This window comes from Monodelphis domestica, chromosome 2, assembly GCF_027887165.1.
Source record: "Monodelphis domestica isolate mMonDom1 chromosome 2, mMonDom1.pri, whole genome shotgun sequence".
NCBI classification, from domain to species: Eukaryota; Metazoa; Chordata; class Mammalia; order Didelphimorphia; family Didelphidae; genus Monodelphis; species Monodelphis domestica.
In genome coordinates, this window is record NC_077228.1 from 141308852 (window position 1) to 141328912 (window position 20061).

Consider the following 20061-nt stretch of genomic DNA (forward strand, 5'->3'; position numbering starts at 1 on the left):
TCAGATCCCAATTTTTTTGCTTCGAACGTATCACAGAGTCTCTGAAAGGATTAAAAAGTCAATTTTGTGACAGGAGATCCTGGGTTCAAATCTGACCTCAGACATTTCCTAGCTGTGTGACTCTGAGTAAGTTACTTTAGCCTTTACTGAGCTTTTGCCTTATAATCAAAACACAGTATTGATTCTGAGATAGAAGGTAAGAGTTTAAAAAAAAATCAATTCCAAGCTTTTCCAATTATTTTCAAGATAGAGAGTTGACCTTTCACTGGAAAATTATGGTCATCAGCACCATAGAGCTAAAACTATAAGCACTGATCTTGCCAGAGCATACATCTAGTAAAGGATGGACCTCAGGACTTGCATACTTAGGAATAGCCTTGGGATGCTGCTTTATGAGAGATGGGATGCGGTAGAAGGAAGAAGCAGCCTTGTAGATGAGATCACCACATCAACAGATGACATCAACAGTAACAGAGAAAGGTTCCAGCAGAGATACTGCCTGTACCTGAAAATTGCTCTTGCTTCAGGTTTTTCCTTTTCATGTTCCCTCACCAGCAGTGATTTGGAAATAGGCAGGAAATCATGTCTTTGTGGGTAGGGGGTGGGGGTGAGGGTGCTGGGTTATTTGCTTTATTCTCTGTTTCATTAAATGTCTTTTACTTTGAATTAGTGTGGCCTTTGGCTTAGAATGTTAAACAAAGAAAGACAGGAACATAACTGGGGGAATTGTGAGCTGGGATTTTGAATAGAAGCTAACTAGTCATGCATTGAACTTATATGTAGCTTTCAGGAACACACAATTTAGGGATCTCAGGCTACATTAGTTTGTTGTTGATCTTGACCTGTAAGCCTACATTTCCATGTTGATTTGGTTTGTAGCATTTTGTCAAGTTCTTCATATAATTTCTCTGTAACAGATGTTCACCCATAATCTAACGCTACCTTCCTGGTAGTCTTTTGTTTATGCTCATTACAGGCACAGCAAGATGGGACAATCAAATATACCAAGGAATTATTTTTACTATTGTCTTTGGGCACACAATTATACAAACTCCTCTAAATTATTTGTCTCCTCATGGAAAACTAGTGAGCCTTCCTTCCATTTAGCAGCAACTTTTTCATGTCTTCTGTTTGCATTTCAATTAAGAATGTCAGTATGGTAGCCCTCCCCTCCCCCCCCCATATGTTCCAAGACCTACCATGGATGGCTAAAACCACTGATATAAGTGAACACCTGATGACCCTCATATACATATATATGCTCTCTTTCCCCACTCCTATACCTTGGCTCAGTACTCTCAACCCCATCCCCACAAGAAAAAAAAACAAATGAAAGTGGAACAGAAGAGACCACCAGGGGCAGCCTGCTGCCATAGGCAGACTTCCATTGCTTCATGAGCAGACTTCAATGCTTTGAGTTGATGGTGGATAACAAAAACTATTGATAAGGGGGCCCAATTGTATTGATGTAGTTCAATTTCTCCAGTTGTATGTTAGCTGATCTGTCACTGGGCAAAGATCTCCTTTAGAGTACCTACAGTTATATTTATAGCCATAGATAATCTAAAAAACTGATTTTTAATCTACCCCTGTGCCACCAATGGAAACAGAAGAGAGACACATAAAACTGAAGGCATTGTGTACTAGTCTTTGTTTCCTAGATCACCAAGGTCAAAGAAATCATCACCTCTTGACCAACCTTTGGGGGATGAACCTTGCTATTCTTAGCTTGGTTGGTTTTCAGAGAGCAGATGAAGACTTGAAAACTTTCCAGGTTCATAGAACCTGTAGGGTTTATATTCCACTGGCATTGCCTTAAGGAAGCCAGAATCACCTCTATGTCAGAATAAGACATCAAATTAAGGCTTTTGTGGAAATACAGGAAGTGAAAAGTGAGAAAGATACCATAAGAAGGAAAAATGCTCATGAAAACTAGTGAAAGCAGAATTTGAAACAGATTCTAGAAAGGACTTGATTTCATAGTTGGCAGGGAGCCCAAAGCCTAAAACAGAGACAGATCATTATGTAAGATGAACTGTAACAATACTACAACTAAGGGTCACCAATGATTTGAGAGTCTGTCTATCTGATATATGTGTGTGTGTGTGTGTGTGTGTGTGTGTGTTATATACATATATGAGAGGTAAGACTTTATTGAGAGAGAGAAAAAGAAAGATGGGGGAGGGAGTCATAAGTTTAGTGAAGAACATCTTTCCTAAATACAAAAGGTAACTACAACTTATTATATGTATACATATATATATGAACACATATATATGAGAGAAGTAAGACTGGAGAGAGAGAGAGAAAAAGAGAGAAAGAGAGAGGGAGAGGGAGAGAGAGAGAGAGAGAGAGAGAGAGAGAGACAGTCAGGAAGAGAGAGAGTGAGAAAGAGAGTGAGAAAGAGAGAGAGGGAGATAAGAGTTATTAGTCTCCTAGTTATGTGAAGAATATTCTTCCTAAATACAAAAGATACATATATATATGTATGTGTGTGTGTGTGTGTGTGTGTGTGTGTGTGTGTGTGTATAACACATATATAGACATCTCATTACTCTATTCTACTGGAATCTTTTGTGGTCAAGAGGCTATCTGCAAGGATATAGTACAATTTAACTATTTAATGACAAAGCATTTGAGAAATAGAATTCTGTAATCCTATTTCAGGTACGATTCGTTACTGATTTACAGTGAAATTTGCTTCATAAAAGACAACATAATTATGTTCTTTATGCTTCAAATATAGATATATTCACTATTAACTATGGGCCTATTTTAGAGTTGAAAACAGAAACCAACTGTGCACAGTAGTTTGATTAATACCAGACCATTCCACATTATTATTTACAAACCCATTTTCAGTTGCTTTTTCTGTAACACATACACCTTGATTTATTGTTACCTAAGTGTGGTCACTTTTGTTAGAACTTAATTCACTGCACCAATATTACTGTAGCATTATACAATGCCCTTAAACCCTATGTAACTAATATGATGGGGTTTTTTCTGTTTATTTCCATTAAACAACCAAACATTAATGAACTCATTGTATTTCCAAGCAACAAGGAGGTAGTGAAATGGGCTTATAGAAGTTTCCCTGTTAGACCTTCAGCAAAACTATAACTGTTAATGCTGTAATTTAAAACACCTCCATTTATTACCATCCATTGAGAACTTTTCAGCACTTAAAGGGCCAGAGCCCTTTCTGGTCTAGCTCTTTGAAATGTTGTTAGTTTTCCAATAAAGGGGTGATGGGCTCAAAGCAGATTGCATTTTTTTTATTTTTTGGACACAATTCATGCAAGAATTTTTTTTGTTTGAATAAGCATGTTTATAATAGGGGGATGTTTTTCTTGCTTTTTCACTGAGTGCAGCAGGGGAACATAGGAGAGAAAGGTTCAGAACTGAAAATAAAATGATATTGAATTTTTAGATGTATTATAAAATATCAGAGTTCATGGGGATTTGAAGAACAAATTTGTATATTACAACTTTGATCTCGTGTGTGCATGAGGTTGTTAAATAAACTGGACTTAAAAAATAAAAATGAACCCTGTACATGTCCATCTGCTGGTGGGTATATATGTAGCTGGTAGGTTAGTACATGATGATAACAACAAAGGTCTGATTGGAAGCTGATATGGACTGTTTCTCTTTGCTCTCTATTCCATGGCTTTAATAAACTTTGGAACAGAAGAGGTGAAGAGATTTGTGTTCATCCAAATGAGGGCTTGTTAAAAGGATTAGAGTTACTTAAATTGAACCAGAGAAGACTCAAACTGAGAATCAGAACCTTGAGATATCTTCAAAAGGAGGACCACTGTAACTATTTTTTGAATGGAGAATGGAGAATAAAAGGAAGTTGAAAAGGAAACAATGTGAACTGTAGAATTTATTATATACTTTTTTAAGTAAGCCATATGAAATGGAAATCTGTGGTTTTATATAGAGACCACATTTATGTTTTGTTATTATGTGTGGAAATGCTCTTTTTTGGTGTTTAAATTCAGAATACAAATAAGCAAAAAAAATTTTTTTCAAGTGTTTGAGGAGCTGCCCTGACAAAAAGTGATTACACTTGGCTCTGGAAGAAAGAATGTGAAGCAACAGAGAAATGTTGCAAAGAGGGAGATTTCTGCTCAAGGTGAGGAAAAATTTGCTAATAATTATTGCTGCCCAAAAGTGGAATGGCTTGCCTCAGAAGGTAGTGAGTTCCATCTGGAAGGAGGCCCTCAGGCAAAGGATGGACAACTATTTCTCATGTTACAATGGAGATTCCTTACTGGGTATGAGATGGATTAATGAAGTCCCTTCCAATACTAAAATTCTAGGATCTATGAAATATGTGTCATTCAACATGAAGAGGACTGAGTGTGAAATTAACAAAGTGAAATAAACTCATCACCACCAAGACTGGAACTAAACTTGCCAGCACATCTGTTCAGACTGATGATGGAGTCTGATCAGCCATTGCCCTATAGTATAGCTTGGAAGGCTATTCCATCTGTCCCTAAAAAATGACTCAATTGAGGGGAGGCATCCCAGTCCCATGGTACAATGGGCAAAAAGTTCATAACAAACTTTTCTGCAATAATATACAAATCCTATGCGTTCTGGGGTATTTTTTAAACATGGTAGAAATCAGATGGAAGATATTATAAAAGGATAAGGTAATTTCAAGGAGTGGAATGATAAAAAGAGGGAAGGGAAGGGAAGGGAAGGGAAGGGAAGGGAAGGGAAGGGAAGGGAAGGGAAGGGAAGGGAAGGGAAGGGAAGGGAAGGGAAGGGAAGGGAAGGGAAGGGAAGGGAAGGGAAGGGAAGGGAAGGGAAGGGAAGGGAAGGGAAGGGAAGGGAAGGGAAGGGAAGGGAAGGGAAGGGAAGGGAAGGGAAGGGAAGGGAAGGGAAGGGAAGGGAAGGGAAGGGAAGGGAAGGGAAGGGAAGGGAAGGGAAGGGAAGGGAAGGGAAGGGAAAGGACATATTTAAAACCATCATCAAATATCATCTGCAATGGGGACAAGTTAGAAGCCTCCCCAATAAGATCAGGTGTGAAGCAAGGATGCCCATTATCACCTCTTTTATTCAATATTGTACTAGAAACACTAGCAGTAGCAATTAGAGAAGAAAAAGAAATTGAAGGGATTAAAATAGACAGCGAGGAGACTAAACTATCACTCTTTGCAGATGATATGATGATATATTTAAAGAACCTCAGAAAATCAACTAAAAGGTTAGTGGAAATAATTAACAACTTTAGTAGTTGCAGGATACAAACTAAACCTACACAAATCATCAGCATTTCTATATATTTCCAACAAAACTCAGTAGCAAGAGTTAGAAAGAGAAACTCCATTTAAAATCACTCTAAGCAATATAAAATATTTAGGGCTCTATCTGCCAAAATAAACAGAGGAATTTTATGAACACAACTACAAAACACTTTTCACACAATTAAAACTAGATCTAAACAACTGGAAAAATATTCACTGCTTCTGGGTAGAAGGAGCTAATATAATAAAAATGATAATCCTACCCAAATTAATAAACTTATTCAATGCCATACTTATCAAACTCCCAAAAAACTTTTTTTATAGAATTAGAAAAAATTATAGCAAAGTTCATCTGGAAGAACAAAAGATCAAGAATATCAAGGGAAATAATGGAAAAAATGGTAAGGATGGTGACTTAGCAGAACCAGATCTTAAACAGGATTATAAAGCAGTGGCCATCAAAACAATATGGTACTGGCTAAGAGACAGAAGGGTAGATCAGTGGAATATACTAGGGGTAAATGACCTCAGTAAGCTAGTGTTTGATAAACCCAAAGACCCCAGTTTTTGGAACAAGAGCTCACTATTTGACAAAAACTGCTGGGAAAACTGGAAAATAGCATGGGGAAAATTAGGTTTAGATCAATATTTGACAAAAACTGCTGGGAAAACTGGAAAATAGCATGGGGAAAATTAGGTTTAGATCAATATCTTATACCCTATACTAAGATAAATTCAAAATGATTAAATGGCCTAAATTTGGGTCATTATTATGGCCTATATATTTGTATATATAGGCCATAATGTGTATATATATATATATATATATTATGGCCATATTATGGCCTAAATATAGTCCACTCTTAAAAAAGAGTGAAATAATAAATAAATTAGGTGAGCATAGATTAGTACAACTGTCAGACCTGTGGAAAGTTAAGGAATTTAAAACCAAGCAAGAGTTAGAGAACATTGCAAAAATATAAAATGAATGACTTTAATTATATCAAATTTAAAATGTTTTATACAAACAAAACCAATACAAACAAAATTAGAAGGAAAGCAACAAACTGGGAGAATATTTTCATAACAAAACTCTCTGACAAAGGTTTAATTTCCCGAATACATAAAGAACTAAGTCAAATCTACAAAAAATCAAGCCATTCCCCAGTTGACAAATGGTCAAGGGACATGAATAGGCAGTTTTCACAGGATGAAGTCAAAACTATCAATGAGCACATGAAAAAAGTGTTCTAAATTCCTCCTGATTGGAGAAATGCAAATTAAAACAACTCTGACATACCACCTCATACCTAGCAGATTGGCCAATATGACAGCAAAGGAAAGTGATAAATGTTGGAGGGGATGTGGCAAAATTGGGACGCTAATACACTGCTGGTGGAGTTGTGAATTGGTCCAATCATTCTGGAGGGCAATTTGGAACTATGCCCAAAGGGCTTTAAACGAATGCCTGCCCTTTGAGGTAGCCATACCACTGCTGGGTTTGTACCCCAAAGAGGTAATGAGGAAAAAGCCTTGTACAAAAATATTCATTGTCACAATATTTGTGGTGGCAAAAAAAATGGAAAATGAGGGGGTATCCATAGATTGGGGAATGGTTGAATAAATTGTGGTATATGGTGGTAATGGAATATTATTGTGCTGAAAGGAATAGTGAACTGGAAGAATTCTATGTGAACTGGAATGACCTCCAGGAATTGATGCAGAGTGAAAGGAGCAGAACCAGGAGAACATTGTACACAGAGACTGATACACTGTGGTACAATTGAATGTAATGGACTTTTCTACCAGTAGCAATGCAATGATCAAGGACAATCTAGAGGAACTTAGAAGAAAGAACCTATCCACAACCAGAGAAAGAACTGTGGAACCAGAAATGCATTAGAAAAATATATGATCAAATATGTAGTTTGATGGGGATATGATTAGGGTTTTAATGTTAAAAGATTGCTCTACTGACTGCAAATATGAATAACATGGACATAGGTTTTGAACAGTGATATATGTATAATCCAGTGGAATTGCTTGTTGGATTTGGGGGGGGGGAGAGGTTCCTGGATCATGTAACCATGAAAAAGTATTGTAAAGAAAATTTAAAAAGAAAAAAAGGAATATACTGAACTAATGGCCTAATGAGGTTGGGGAGGCCCTAGATCAGAATGCTATAACACCACCATCTTACTTTAATCCAGAATGACCACTTGGTAGCCTCACATACCTCACCCATTCATTATATATCTCTTGGGAGTGATTTTGGGAATCTCTGATCATTCTTAAGACTGTTAAATTTTTCAATTCAATAAACATTTAAGAGCCCACTACATGCCAGGCACTGTACTAAGTGCTATGGATGCAAAAAGAGGCAAAAGACAGTTTCTGCTCTCAAGGTGTTTACAATCTAATGAGGAATGATAACATGAAAGCAAATATATATATACAAAGCAAGCTAAACAAGATAAGTAAGAAATATTAGAAAGGGAAGCCCTGGAATTAAAAGGTATTAAAGAAAACTTTGGGACAGAGAGATAATACATTGAATAGAACAGCAGGCCTGAAGATAGAACCCTGGGTAAGTCCTAAACCTTGTTTGCCTCAGTTTCCTCATCTGTAAGACAGGCTGGAGAAGGAAATGGCAAAGCACTTTACTGTCTCTGCCAAGAAAACCCCAGACGGAGTCACAAAGACTCAGAGACAACCGAACCGTAATAATAAATGTTTGTCATACATAAGCCATCTAGTCCTCAGGGGACCATAAAACAAGGATGCATCAAAACTACTAAAGATAAATGGACATATCTTTCTCTCCTTCAATATTACTGCCAGTAACAAGAACACTATGGTTTGTTCCCCTACTCACACTGTGTAAAATAAGATTCCCTCTTTGTCCCAGATCTCCATTAGAGCCAAGAATTTGTTTCCTAGTTAATTCCAACCTAATAGTGAAGCCAATGAAATCACAGGCCCCCTCCCACCTCCTATTACAGGCTAAAATAAAACTACATTGCAGAGTTCTATACCGTATATTTGCTTGACAAAGAAAGCTGGCTATATATGAAAGAATAAACTTTCTCCCAAGGCTAACACAAAAAAAGTCTAGATTATATTGAAATGTCTTTTTCAAATATTTTTTTCCTGCTTAGGGTCCACATGAATTGTAATAGATTAAATGTGAATTATTGGTTTGGGTTTTTTTTTGTTTGTTTTTTTTTCAGCCCAAAAATGTACCAACAGAGGAAAATGAGCATAACCAGAAAACAACATAGAAGTAGGATAACATAAATGAATATAACACTGAAAAGTGGCTAATTCTGATTCATTGTAATGAGCAATCTGGGCCCCTGAGGAAAGATAATGAAACACACTTCCCTCTTCCAGTTGAGGTTTGGGACATCTTGAATGCCAAATGTTACATATGCTGTCAGATTCACTGATTGTATTGGTTGGCTTGACTTACCTGTCTGTTCCTACTTTGCAGAAAAGGGGTTTTTTACAAGAAGGAGGTGATAACAGCACCAAAGTCACCAATAAACATTTTTATAAGAAAGAAAATTATAAATGCATTGATGATCTATAAAATCACAACAAAATTCAAATGATTACAATAGGAGGGAAAGAGACCAAGGGCCTTTTTATTTGCTTTTATATCAGCCATACCTAGACTTTTTTTTTTAATACAGGCTTTACATGAATTGCTTCATTATAAAATCCTGAAGGAGCAGAGGTAACATGGAGTTTATTTCTTGTATCCAGTGGGAATATATATGTGTGTATATATATATATATATATATATATATATATTATGGTGGGAAAAGCCAGCTTTTATGTAAAACAATAGCTTTTATTTATGAAAGCTGTTAGCTAGCTCCAGCTTCAAATCTCAAATGACTTCAATCTAAAATTCATTAGCTATCTCCTACAAATATATCATAACCAAAATCACTCACATTCTGAGTAGATGAAGTCAATTAATCTTTCCACCTTCCAACCAATAATGTATTAATAAGTGAAGTTGGGTACCTAGAATCAGTATTCATATTTTTGGTTAGAGGGGTACTGATTTTTTTAACTTAATCAGCATTATTTTGAGCTTCTATTCCCTGGTTCTTTTTTCCTCCTGATATCTATAAAGTTAATGGTTTTGTTCCTATCTCTCTTCCCCTCACCCCATACCATGTACAATTAATTGTATTACATAACCAGGTCAATCACTCCTTTCTGAGATTTCTAATAGGCAACAGAGTTCAACACAGTAAAAAGTACTAGACATTCTGAAGCACTGGGTTCAAATCCCAGCTAATCTACCTCTAGATTGATGAGAGACAATGAGATGATAACTTGAACCAGCTGCAGTTTCAGTTCATTTCAAAATGGGGATTCACTAGTTAATAATATTGGACTCTGTGGAAAGGCTTGGGATAGCTAATTGAATAATGTGCCAGTAGATCAAAGAAATCAGTCCTATTTCCTATTGCTATTGCTTTCTTTTCATTTAGCCCTTCTCCATCCACCCAAAACATTTAATATTCCATTAAATATAAGAAAGATATCAAAATGACTAAAATGGCTATGAAATGCTTTCAAAAAGTTTCTGGTAGAAAATGGCTGAAAATTGTCACATATGATTGTAATGGAATATTATTGTGCTATTAAAAATAATGAGCACAATTATTTCAGAAAAACCTGGGAGGACTTACATGAACTGATGAAAAGTAAAGTGAACAGAACCCAGGAGATCATTATACGTAGTAAAAGCAATATCGTGCAAAAATCTATTGTGAATGACTGCTATTCTCAGCAATACAATGATCTACAATGATTCCAAAGGACTCATGGTAGAAAAATGCCATCTACTTCCAGTCTTGTCCAACTATTCTGTTACCCCATGTGGAGTTTTCCTAGCAAAGGTATTAGAGCAGTTTGCCATTTCCTTCTCAAGTTCATGTTGCAGATGAGGAAACTGAGGCAAACAGGGTTAAGTGACTTGCCCAGGATCACATAGCTAGCAAGTTTCTGAGAATGGATTTGAACTCAGAAATATGCAAATGGTCCAGCACTACCATGCCACTTAGCTGCCCCACCATCTGCCTCCAAAGAAAGAATTGACTCAATATTGTATCATCATAAGGTCAAAGATCTAAAGTTGGAAAGGGTCTTCAAAGTTATTTAGTCCAATGGTTGGGGGGGGTTAGAGCTGGGGAGGTAATACATAACAAACATTTGTTAAGTACGGAAGGGAAGGGAAGGGAAGGGAAGGGAAGGGAAGGGAAGGGAAGGGAAGGGAAGGGAAGGGAAGGGAAGGGAAGGGAAGGGTAAAAATTAAATCAAGGTTTGACTCAATATGAGAGTTATAAAAGTGGTCACCATTTATAAAATATTAGCCCTTAAATCAAAAATTACTGTAAGCAGCTTTTATTTACAACAAGATAGCAATAGTGAAAGTGGGAAATATAGGAAGGAGACAAATCCTGGTCTAGTCTACCAGCCCTAAATGCTGCTCTAGTGAAGTCCAGCTCAGCCCAGGGCAGGGGCTTCCCTAAGTCCTGATCACCATGTGGATTTCCTGATAGTCCTCAGCCAGACATCCCAGTGATGTCTTCAGCCAGGGTTCACTATCAAAGAATTACTTAATTACTTCAAGGAAAAGCATATCTCTTCAGCTCTACTTGCCAGCACAGAATTCAAAGGAAAAGTCTCTCCAAAAACCAACCTCTCCAAAACTAAGGAAGCAAAGAGTCCTCCTCCAGCCTGGCTCACCAATGCAGAGTGAGTCCCAGAATGCTCAGGCTGGCCTTTTTTAAAAATTAAAAAAAATTTTAAAAATTTTAAAAATTTAGAATATTTTTCCTTGGTTACAAAAATCATATTCTTTCCCTCCCCTCCCCCAATGCCTTCCCATAACCAACGCACAATTCCACTGGGTTTTACATATGTCCTTGATCAAAATTTATTTCCATGTTGTTGATGTTTGCACTAGGGTGATCATTTAGTCTACATCCCCAATCATATCACCCTCAACCCATGTAATCAAGCAGTTGTTTTTCTTCAGTATTTCTGCTCCCACAGTTCTTCCTCTGAATGTGGACAGTGTCCTTTCTCATAGATCCCTCCAGGTTATTCAGGATCACTGCATTGCCACTAATGGAGAAGTCCATTAAATTCGATTGTGCCACAGTGTATCAGTCTCTGTGTACAATGTTTTCCTGGTTCTGCTTTTTTCACTCTGCATCAATTCCTGGAGGTTGTTCCAGTCTCCATGGAATTCCTCCAATTCATTATTCCTTTGAGCACAATAGTATTCCATCACCATCAGATACCACAATTTGTTCAGCCACTCCCCAATTGGAGAGCATCCCCTCATTTTCCAATTTTTTCAGGCTGGCCTTTTTAAAGTAGTTTTTTCCACATCACTTCCTGTCACTCTACTTCAAGGGAACCAATCAGAGCTTCCCAATTTGCCTAGCATTGCCCAGGGTGGGAAGTGGGGGGGGGGGAGCAATGCTTGTGGCCTTTGCAGGTGTGAGCTAGTGACTTGTGAACTCACTTAATGGTTAGTTAGGTGCTGAAGAGGGGTACTTTAAGTTCTTGCTAGACAAAGGGTTAGGTTTAGTTCTATCTTCATAAAAGGGAAGAAAAGGACAGGAATAACTTGCTCTGAGAGACAGGATTTATGGAAGAGCTAGGATTTTAAACTGAAATCTTCTGATTCCAAAACCAATGCTCCTTCCACAGCAAAGCACAGAATGCGTCCCAAATGAACCATAATTCATAAAAGAATATTCTTCCTCTTTTTCACCTCAAATCTTTCCTCCCAAATCCAAACTATATTTCAGGGTTTTTTTTTAATGTCACCATTACCAGAGTATATTTTCTCCTTTAGGGAAATTATTATATCAGAAATCTACCTCTTATAATGAGTTTTGACTCTTGGCACTTGAAAATTAATAAAGTGATATGTATTAGCAAGGATGAAGACGATGTATATTGGCAGTCTAAGCCAGTAAAAAGGAACATTAATATGAAATTTCCAAGCGGTGAGCATATCAATAGAGAAAAATAAATCAGCAGGGCTGCCCTGGCCAAAGATATTTAGCCCCATTAAGTTGATGACAAAAGGTCATAGGGATGACCAGAAAGCACAATTCTACCTGATGAATGACATATTTCTTGCCATTGTAGGTGATGGTCAATGCTTCAGAACATAAACTTATCATTAAATCAGGGCAGCTGAATGGCACAGGATTTGATAAAGTACCAGGCCTAGAGTCAGGAAGACCTGAGTTCAAAACCAACCTCAGACACATATTAGTTATATAATCCTGGATAAGTCATTAACCTTGTTTGCCTCGGTTTACTCATCTATAAAATGAACTGGAGAAGAAAATGGCAAACCATTCCAGGATCTCTGCCAAGAAAATCTCAAATGGAGTCACAAAGAGTCAGAGACAGAACTGAACAGGAATAGCATGCTTGCCATATATATCAGCTAGTCCTTAAAGGATCACAAAACAAAGATGCAATAAAAACGACTAAAGATAAATAATTGTTTAATGCATTGTTCTTTAAAGTGTTTGGGGGGGGGTGGGAACAGTAAGCACTCAAGTAGGTCAAGTCAACTGGCCTTTATTAATCTCTTACAATGTATTAGATGCTATGCTGAAGATACAACAAAAGGCAAAAAAATAGACTCTTCTTTCAAGGAGTTCACAGTCTACAAGGGGAGACAAAATGGAAACAGATATGAACAAATAAGATATATATATATATATATAAATATATAAATAGGAGAAAGTGGAAGTAAGCTCAGAGAGAAGAACCTAAGATGAAGGTCTGGGAAAGGCTTCTTACAGCTCAGCAGTTACAATGTTTAAACACACGATACAGTCAGAAATTCCTACATGTTCCCCTGTTGCAGTCTTAGGCTCTTTTTCACCTGATAAATCCAGGTGCATACTCATTTGGAATATTTCCCTGAAGAATCAGCATCCTATACACTACAAACCCCCATCCCCACTCCCTCACCAACAAACAAATGGTCACTTTTGGAGAAAACCCAACAACTGGATAATTGGCAGGGGTGTTGAAAGTCTGGAAGAAGTACTTATGAGTCAAACTGTTCTGTAGGCATTATAAACTGCTAGGGGGTTGTTAATCAAATGAGGAGATCACACTATCTAGGAGGTAAACCAAAATTCCTAGCCTGGGTATCAGTTTCATTTGAAATTGCTTATTTGGAGAAGAGCCAGGCTTTCCACTTTAATGAAGTTGGCCTTGAGATATCTGGAGGAGAGATACAGAGCTATAATGGAGTGCCATCTGCATTCAGATGCACGCCTGGGGTAGAAAAATAGGTTGGTCCAGAAAATAATGAGTTAAAAAAAGAAAGAAAGAAAATAACAAAAGCCTTACAATATTTCCGTATATTTTTCCAGCTTTCTAAATCCATGGCTTATGGCACATAATATATATTAAATGAGGGAAGTAAATTGTCTTTCCTGGTCCATAAAATGGGAAGAATAATCCCAACAGTACCTATCTCACAGGGTTATGAGGCTCAAATAAGGTAATTACATCCATGTGTATACACAGATATAGAATATATCTAATAATGTATAATATACATGTGTACATGCATGTATAATGATATATCATACACATAAGTATGTTGCTACATATTACATAATAATGGTGTTCATCCTTTGTTTGTATGAGAACCAGTGACATCACAGGGTGATATCTTGACTTAAATGTGAATTGGATTTAAATGAGGCAGAATTGTACAAGGTCATCAGTTCATTCTTCCAGAGTTATCAAATCAGAAAGACAAAAGTCAGGATGACCAGCAACGAGCTGGGATGCAATGGATAACTCTGGAATCTTCAATGTTTGACCAACCTCTAAGCATGACACAGAACCTACTTTAGCTGCTTTTATGGTCATTGGAACAAATTATTCTTATCCACCCGTTCCATTGAGGGAAGTCTTCACATCTTTGGGGCAGACTCACTGACAGGTTTGAGGCTTATCAATTTTCCTCAACCTGGTTTAGCCTGACTGTCCAAATGGTTTTACCAGGGTATGGTTGCTGTTCATGCTACAGCTCCTTGGACCACAGATGAGAATTGGGTGAGAAGTAGATGAGGAACTCTGAAAAGAGCTCACACAACAGTACTTGTCCTTCCTGAACACCCCATAGACCCTAATATATAATAATATGTGTATGTAAATATATAGAGAGTGGGAAGGGGAGAGGGAGAGGGAAAAAAGAAAAAGAGGATGAGGAAGAGAGAGGGAGAGAACAAAGAAGAGAGAGGGAGAGAGAAAGGGAGAGGGGGGGAGAGAGGGGAGAAGAGAGGGAGGGAAAGAGAAAGAGGAAGAGAGAGAAAGAAGGGGAGAGAGAAAGGGAGAGAGAAAGAGAGGGGGAAAGAGAGGGAGAGAAAGAGGAAGACGAGAGAAATAGAGAGAAAGAGGGAGAGAGAGAAAGGGAGAGAGAGGGAGAGAAAGGAGAGGAAGAGAAAAGGGAGAAAGAGGGGGAGAGAGAGGAAAAGAGAGGGAGGAAAAGAAAGGAGATAGAGGGAGGGAGAGAGGGGAGAGAGAGGGAGAAGAGAGGGAAGGAAAGAGAAAGAGGAAGAGAGAGAAAGAGGGGGAGAGAGATATGGAGAGAAAAGAGAGGAAGAGAGGGGGAAGAGAGGGAGGGAAAGAGAGAGTGAGAGAGAGAAGTGGAGAGGAAAAAAAGAAAGAGATAGAGATAGAGATTGAGACAGAGTCATATCAATGCAGTAACATTTTCCTTTTCATTTGGTCACAAATCTCACTTTGCCTAGGAAAGACAGCAATCTTCATAGTCACTGTTTAGATTATTACTACAACCATATATTTTTCATTCACCATCTTCTGTAGTTGGAAACCAATGTTCGGTAGTCAAAAGGACTGGATGTACAATATACATAGTCAGTAATGGGGCAGAAGCTCTGAAGTGCATTAGTACTGAAGTCAATCTTATGTCTACACTAAGCATGCTACCAATGTGGTGAGCCTCTAGGAGCATGGGTCACCAGGCTGCCTGAGGAAGGGCAAAACCAGCACACATTAGAAAAAATGGAGTAGCCTAAAGTTTCCATATGGATCGATACTGAGATGAGGCCCATGACTGACTGCTGTATTTCCAACCCAAATCAGATAGGGAGACTCAGTCTGAAGACAAAAACAGAAACCAACCCAGCAAAACCAAAGTATTTAATAAAGGCCATTTCACCTCACTGCCATCCCAAAAATGGTTAATGGACAGTATTGTTGTGCTGTTGTCCACATGGTCACAAAGAATTGGACAAGACTGAATAACTGAACAACAACAGGTGCTTAATAAATGCTCATTGAGAGGCAGCTTGGCAGCTCAGAGGATAGAGAGCCAGGCCTGGAGATGAAAGGTCTTGGGTTTTAATCTGTCCTCAGATACTTCCTAGCTGTGTGATCCTGGACATTTAGTCCCAACTGCCTTCCCCTTTCCTTTCTTCTGCCTTGGAACTGTTACTTAATGTTGATTCTAGGACAGAAAGTAAGGGTTTTAAAATAAATAAATAAATAAATAATGCCAGTTGACTAATTGAAAAAAGCAGATAGAAACAAATCTAGCAGACTCTGATCAGTCATAGCAGTGTGTCAGACCCTTTCCCTGCCCTACATAGGAAAGAATGAGGGGTAGAGAGGCAATTCCAAATGAAGAGAGCAGAAACCAACCAGTTAAAATATTCAGAGGAGGGACAACCTACAGTTCTTATTCAGCCAAGGGTTCTCAACTTTTTTTGGATCCTGGACCCCTTGGGCAGGGTCCTATGAATTCTTTCTCAGAATTTGCTTTTAAACACTGATAAAATAAAATATACAGAATTACAAAGGCAGCCATCCATATGTGAGATTTCCTAGGCAGCCAGGTGGAACAGTAGGTAAGGGTTGTGTAGATAGAATTCAGTCCCCAAGTTTCATCTGGCCCACCTCATTTTACCCAGCATCCTATTTGTGTGCTTTCAGATGTGAATGCACGTGCATGGAGGGGATGAAGGATAAAAGTTTTGGTGTGGCCCTGCCACTTGCCAGAACACAGCTGGAGAGCCAGGCAGGAGAATCCACACACGAGGTCAGTTAGGTGAGATTAGACTTTAATCTGCTTTCTCTCTCTTCAGTGATTATTAGTAAAACTCTATGGAAAATAAGAACCTGGAGTAATTGATTTAAATTTAAATTTTACAAGGCACTGGATGTAGTCTGGAAGACCTAACTTCAAATCGTGCTACTGACACTCACTAGCTGTGTAACCCTGGGGAAAACACTCGACTGCTCAGCCTGTTACCCCATTTATAAAATGAAGAGAACATCATCTAACTTACCAAGTTATTAGGAGGATCAAGGGAGAGGGCATATGCATAATCCTCTGCAAATTGTCAAGAACTATACAAATAGAGCTATCATTATTGAAATAGTTATTAATATATAAACAATAATAATAGTGTGTGATTGATATATTGATAATATGTCACTTGATGCAATTGATATAAATTAATAATATATTAATGATGTTGCATGATGATTGGCATGTTAATATAAAATTAATGTACCTAAACAAAGTTTTCCTATATACATGTATGTATATGCCTAAATACTATATACATCTATGCATATAGTTAGCACTCAATAGAAGTTTCCAGCCACCAGGTTCAAAAGAGCCAAGTTTAAAAAGGAAGAGAAACTGTTTAGGATCTGATAATCTGCTAACCCTACAGAAAACCATCAAAAACCATAGGCTGCAGAGGGAGCTAATTGCATCTTCTGGATCCCCTAGTTTTGCCTTTTCAGCCCCCTCCCATGCCTTGCCCCTGTGAATATACACTGATAATCGTGAAACTCCTGCTCTAAAATCAGCTCTGCTGCTGATTTTCTGGGTGTCTGTGGCCTCCATTGACCTTAAACTCTCTGAGCTTCTGGTTTCTCATCCGCAGATGGAAGGAGTTTGGGAGGCAATCACAGAAGATGGCTGTCCAGCTTCTCTGAAGAATATTTCTGGTGTTGGTCTAACCCCAGTAGGTGCAGCCAAGCGACTAAAGACCTATGGGATCCTGTAGGGCTCATTTCCCAGCCCCTGGGGCTTCTCACCCTGCTGTCACCGGGAGGGCTGAGCTGGTGTAGCTCTCTTCTGTGCAGCAGCTCTGAAAGCGGGTAAAGACCCAGGTGATACTGCTTTCAAAGCAAAGAAAGTAAAGGTAATTACCCTGCTATTAATCAGCTGCTACAAGGCAGCATTCCTTAGCCCTGGGAAGGTATTTTAATAACATTTCTAGAGATGAGCAATTAGCAAAACAGTTAGTATGCAGGAGGCAGAGGTCCGAAATATGTCAGCATGGATTTTCAAAGTGGTGAAGGAGTAGGGGCTGCCTTTTCAGAGGCACCTCCCAGAAGACACCACCTAATTCAACTCCAGAAGTCTACAAATGCCACCTAGCAAGAGCCACACAACATTAACAGGCTGTTTTCTTTAGCTGATGGTCCACTGAACAGAGGATACCACACCTAAAATCATAAGATGACGTGTTCTAAGGGTGAAAAGGACCTCAGAGGCCAGATAGACCGGTCTTCTCATTTTACAAGAAAATACACAGATTGGGCATCAGCACTAGGATTTGAACTCAAGTCTTCTGACTCCAGGGCCAGGGTTCCTTCTACAGAAACTCTGCTGCCTCTGTTCTTTCTTTTTCTCTCTCTCTCCCTAACCCTTTTAAAGACATCAAACCTCTCAATCATTCTGTATTTCCATCTTCATAGGAAATCTGAAGAACCTAGCTTCCAAAATCATTTGGACTGTGTCAGAGAAATAATTTATATCTTTGGGGCAGCCTGGTAGCTAAGTGGAAAGAGAGTCAGACCTAAGAAATGAGAGGCCTTGGGTTCAAAGCTGGTCTCAGACACTTCCTACCTGTGTGGCCCTGGGAAAGTCACTTAATAATAATTGCCTAGCACTTAAATCCTTTCTGCCTGGGAACCAATACTTATTATTGATTCTAAATTGGAAGGAAGATAATTAATATCATCTATCAACAGAAACACACATTTATATCTCTCTACAATTACAAAAATAAAATGTATGACTATACTACCCATATATGTGTATATGCTATATATTTAGGTATATATGAATGTGTATCTACATATACATATACATATACATATATATATATATATATATATATACTCTTTACATTAACTCTGTAAGGTAATTTGAAGAGGTAGACCATGCAGCTAGTTATGGTTATACAGCTAGCCAGGAGCCAAGTCAAAGTTCAAACCCAAATTCCTGATTCCAAATCCAGTGGTCTTCCCATTACATCTCATCATATCCATCGCTAACATTTGGAGTTAATAGGGGCCATCCAGACAGAGGACCATAAACTAAGAGGTAGAAGAGACCTAAGAGGCCATTTGGCAGAATCCCCTCATTTTATACATGATGAGGGCCTTGGAGGCCAAGGTCACATATGGGAATTGGCAAAGCTGAGATCTGAACCCAGGTCATAAATAATAATAGCACCTAATTCACAGGATTGTTATGAGGATCAAGTGAGAACACAGACACCCAATCTACTGCAAACCATAAAGTGCTATGTAAGCATTTTGTTGTTTCAGTCCATCTGACTCTTCATGATCCCATTTGGAGTTTTCTTAGCAAAGATAGTGCCATTTACTTCTCTGGGTAATTTTACAGAAGAGGAAACTGAGACCAATAGGGTTGTAAAAATGGAGATTTGAACTCCAGACTTCAATCCCCAGAAGTCCATGGTAGTTCCCAGAATTCCCCAAAATCTCACCTGAGTCCTCACCTGGGCCGAGAACACAATTTGTATTTAAACTGACTCTCCACCTACTTCGGGGTTCTCTCTGCTTCTGCTTCTAAGGACACGCAGGCAAGATGTGAGTGGCTGTGAATGGGCTATGTGACCTAGGCATGTGCATTCTTATTTTGTATTTCTTTATCCTTGATTTCTATCCTTGATTTTTAATAATCTTTAATAAATCTCTAAAATATAATACTTTTAGTAGAGAAAATAATTTAATTGTTACAGGGTTAAGTGACTTGCCCACAAACGTAGCATATGTCCAAGGCCAGATTTGAACTCCCGAAGATGAGTCTTCCTGACTCCAGACATAGTCATCTCACCATTGTGCTACCTAGCTGCTCCATATAAACATTAGCTATCCTCATTATATTGAAATATAGTTATTAAAATATGCATATAGATATTTTAAGTTAATTGATCCCAATTTAGGAACTCCCAATGGTAGTTCTGATAACTAGAAAGTTAAGTGACTTGACCAAGGAAATAGAGATCCAAAAATGTCATAGAATCATACCATCATAGATTTAGAACTAAATCTAGGGACCACGCAAATCATCTGGTCATGTCTTCTCTTTTCACCAATGAGGTCCCCAAAATCTGAAAGTGATTTGCCCAAGGTCACACAGATCTCAAACCCTGGGAGCAGGATTTAGGTCTAAGACCTCTCACTCCAAACCCAGCATTCTTTCCAGCTTCCCAACTACCTAGCAATTCAGTAGCTGATGCTAGAATCCAAGTTTTTTTCATTCCTATTTGAGTATCTTTTCCACTATATTCTAGCCTAGATATGTAGTCCAGTCAGGAGGCACATCTGAGTTCTTGTCCCATTTTCCCCCAATCTATAACTTCAGCCATTCTTCATAGTAGAGGGAGTATGAAATATAGCTAGCATTTA

General features: G+C 38.3%; 1 protein-coding gene across 1 annotated transcript in view; it reads right to left on the reverse strand.

Annotated features, from left to right (window-relative positions):
• Positions 1 to 20061, reverse strand: part of KIF26B (kinesin family member 26B) — a 636727-nt gene that overhangs the window by 424375 nt on the left and 192291 nt on the right. The window lies entirely within an intron of this gene.